The 4,174-nt window shown below is 39.5% G+C and overlaps 1 protein-coding gene across 7 annotated transcripts in view; it reads left to right on the forward strand.

Moving 5' to 3' along the window:
• SLITRK4 (SLIT and NTRK like family member 4) overlaps positions 1–4,174 on the forward strand; it is a 694,124-nt gene that overhangs the window by 681,045 nt on the left and 8,905 nt on the right. The window lies entirely within an intron of this gene.

The raw sequence follows: 4,174 nt of genomic DNA on the forward strand, positions 1-4,174 counted from the left end.
TTTTCCCATTAACTTCCTATTTTTTATTTCACGATCTTTATTATCTCTGAGTTGTCCGAAGGCAATGGAGCTTGTTTCCGGGCTCTAATCTGTGACAGAGAGTGAGAAAGATGATAGTTTTTTCAAGTTAGAGAATGCTCAGAAAGAAAATGGGGAAACAAAACACATGCTATTATATCAGCATCGGCTTAGAAAAACGTGAGTGTAGAGAACATAGGTGGTATGAGTGAGCTGTATGAACGGGTACTCATTAGGAGCCAAAATTACAAAGAGCCTTTGAAACAACATACTCTTCTTTATTAATCCTCCAGAAATAATTTGTGAATAATCAGCTAATGCCTGGAGTACTCAGACTTTAATACATTAATAGCTGACACCTTAGATTCTGGGGGATTAAAAAAACAGGTTACCAGCTGTAGTAGAAAGAAGTACCCTGGAAAAATGGAATATCAGGTTGGCTGGGCATAATCTAATCAATTAATCAACTAATCTCACCTTTTCCAATTACTCAGTGCCCTACTAGATAATGGAATAAGTTTAGAGGTGAACACTACCTCTTTACATGGCTCCGTTTAGCAGTAGCAAAGGCGACTGTCTAATAAGAGACAACTGAGATGTATCACACGTTCAGAATCAACTCAAGTATGAAAGTTGAAAGAGCAAGATGAATGGAACAGCCCGCTATTGGCAAAGGGGGGAAATCAGCTGATTTAAGAGACCCTGTCATACATAATTGATATGAACTGTTTTCCATGTCCATTTTTTGGTTTAATCAAAGGTTGAGTATTAATTCTTTACTACTTGCAAACATTTATGTCCCAAGTGTTGATCTTTGGGGGGAAAATCTATTATGCTTCCAAAATTAAAAGTGCCTTGATTCCTTTGTGGACAAGAAAGTATGGTGTGCCTGGAAAACCTCAAAGACCTGAGGTCAAATCTTGACTTACTACCTTGTGACCTTGGGCAAATCACTTAATTTCCCTGAACCCTGACTTTGAAAGAAGAAGAAGGATCTCTCCCTTGTAGTACTGTTCAGAGAACTAAATGAAATGTTTGGAGGCAAGATGGCTGCAAAGAGGCACTCAGTAGATAAAAGCTACTACAGTATGGATTAGATCATGATCTGAAAGCTACCCTTCAGCTCCTGATTTCCACAAATTTGTAAAAGTGAGCAAAAAGTACNCCCTTGTAAGTCAGAATTAATTTTGACTTACATAACTGAATTTGCTGAAAAATTCCAAAGTTTAAAAACCTGCTTAGCTTTGGGACACCTGGGTGGCTCAGTCAGTTGAGCAGCCACTTCAGCTCAGGTCCCGACCTCACAGCTCAGCTCCTGAGTTCGAACCCCACATGGGGCTCTCTGCTATCAGGGCAGAGCCCCTTCCGGATCCTCTGCCCCCCTGCCTCTCTGCCCCTACCCCACTCACACTCTCTTCCTCAAAAATAAACAAACATTAACAAAAATACTATTTAGCTTTACGGAAGCAAAGTTCTTCTAAACTTATCTGATCTTAGAAATGTGTCTTCCCAGAAGATATGTTAACATCCTCAGAACTTTCTTGTATTCCACTTAGGTGCCGCATTCATAATTTCTCTAAATACCAGAGTATAAATACATTTTCGAAATTAAGATACGCTGAAAGATCCGTGTGTGATACCTGGATACCAAAATTAAGGCTAATTTGATTTTAAATAGCAACAAGACAAGGGGCACCTGGCTGGCTCAGTTGGTAGAGCATGCGACTCTTGATCTCCATCTCTCAGGATCGTGAGTTTGAGCCCCACGTGGGGTGTAGAGATTGCTTACAGAATTTTAAAAAATAAAACAGCAAGGCCGGGCAAATGAGAAATATGAGAGTGCAAGACCACTAACAAGGGCCGAGTTTGGTTGGCGGGGGGAGGGGGGGTTCACTCATTTGCAATTGGTAGCGTCTAATTGACTAAAACTGCCTTTGCAATGAAGCCTCTCCAGGAGGCTGGTGAAATTCCTGGTGCAGTTGCTTATTTGCAAATCAGTGTGGTCCCATGGCTCCAGTTGTACTCCTGGCAAAGTCAAGATTAAGTACAGTGGAACATTTGTAGAAAATCCATGAGGCTATTGCAAAATCTGTCTCACAATATTTGCATTCGTATATTTTAGGAAGAACATCAACTTTGTGTTTCTTTCCATTGCCATAAATAGTGCTGGGGTTTTCTTAACACTTTTATTTATTTATATATTTACTTCCTTGTTTTAAGCTAGCAATTTCCTTTAGTTTCCTATTGTTCTATATGGATATCACGAGTCATTCTAGAAGCTGGAAAAGAGACTGCAGGACTAAACGGCTGGGTTTTTAAATTACTTTGAAAGCTAAAGAAGCAGAAGGTATGGAAGCTGTTACTTCTATGTTATTTTTAGGAGTATCCACGTGATCATTTTTGAGCAGCAAAATATTTTATATCAAAGCACTCATTTTCATGACTTGGATATCAATCACCGATAAGTTTGTAGCACTATTATTAATTGTAGTTTATTGGCATTGTAGCCATACTTGTTTTCAGATTTCTGTCTCCATACCCATATGAAAAAGAACATTTCACAGTTATTACAGTCAAATATAGTCAGCTCTCAGAACAGTGTCTAAAGTTGAATAAAGGTAGGCATTTAAATCGTCTGATATTTACTGTCTAAATCTGGCCTTTTCAGCTATCATAGTACTTGGAATGTGCATTATATTTTCAGGTAAAATTTTTTTTTTGCTCATTCTATTGAATCTTGTTAACATTTATAGTAAAGGACAAACAATTCCTCTACCCTGATAAAATATATTGTAGCTTCCCGAATCCTTTGCATTTAGAATAAATGCCAACTTGTTTTGGTATCCATTACCACTTTCAAATTGCATTATACAATATAATGCAAATGTGAGTTCTTAATTAGCGGGATCTGTTTTGTTCAAATGTGCAGCAGTAGAGGGATTCTTCAACATACTGCAGCTATTTACCTATGGAGGAAACAAATTTCACCTCACTAAGAGTAAGTGCATGTGTTATGGACAGATCCTTTAGTGCTTCCTTAGTGCCTTTTCGTAATGAATTTCACATGGAATAAAGCAAAATTTACCATTGCTGCCCACTCAGTTTCTGCCTCTAGGTTTTTAAAAGAGAAGACGACGAAAATTCTAAGGGCCATGAGGAGTGGGGGTAGAGAAAGGATTCTTTATGAAAGATGCAATATTTACCAAGGTCATAAGAAAATATGCCTATGTACACATATCTACTTAACTATTCGTGCCAATATTGCACATGCGTCTCTGTATACACGCTGCGCCCGGCAAACAGTCACATGAATATAACCCGAAGGCAGCCTCCTGAAGTGACAAAAATGAACAAATCTGAACTTATCTATGAATAGATACTGGAGATAATATCGAAAAGAGGACGGTGTCCACAAATAATGTAATAAATCCTTTGCTCATCGGATTTTTTGCCTAGATTTGAGGCCTTTAAACATCAACCAATTATGGTAAATGTTTAACTGTAGGGGTTCAGGCAGACAGCCAAACTCTGGTTTCAAAGCTATTGCTAGCTTTAGTTTAAAGAGTTTTTCATTTTTAAGTACAAGCATTTCTGGGTACTGGCTATAACCTATTGCGGCTAGAGAGACTCGAATTTGAATAAGTGGATTAGGCAGGACCTAGGTCCCTAAGAAATGGGCCCTGTAGTATTACCTGAAATGTGGCAAAGAATGGGCTAGGGAAATACCTGCCATTTATAACTTAGCTCTATTTACTGAAAGCCAGTTTATCCCCACAGACACAAAGTAAAGAGAGTCGTTTTTCTTAGCCAAGCACCTACAAAAACAGCAAGGTTGCAGGGGAGGGGTGTAAAATGACCGTTTTAGCCTCTCCTCCTCAGAAAAGCCAGGTATCTGAAATGCACAGAGGATAGCCAAACTCCCCCGCCCCACAGGTACATCTGCTTTCTTGCCAAGATTATTAACTCAATTCCCAGTCCGTCTGAAACTGGTCTGCACGTTAGCTTTTCCTCGGGATATTCCTACTCTCTCGTGGAAGCACTGGCCAAAGGGTACTAGAAAGGGGCCTAGACAATCCCCGCGCTGGCTTTGCAGCCTCTGGGTATTTGAGATTCAATTGCAAAAGCCTCTTGGGCATAGACAAGACAGTGAGCGGGC

The sequence above is a fragment of the Crocuta crocuta genome, unplaced genomic scaffold (genome assembly GCF_008692635.1).
Source record: "Crocuta crocuta isolate KB4526 unplaced genomic scaffold, BGI_CrCroc_1.0 scaffold581, whole genome shotgun sequence".
In the NCBI taxonomy this organism is placed as follows: Eukaryota; Metazoa; Chordata; class Mammalia; order Carnivora; family Hyaenidae; genus Crocuta; species Crocuta crocuta.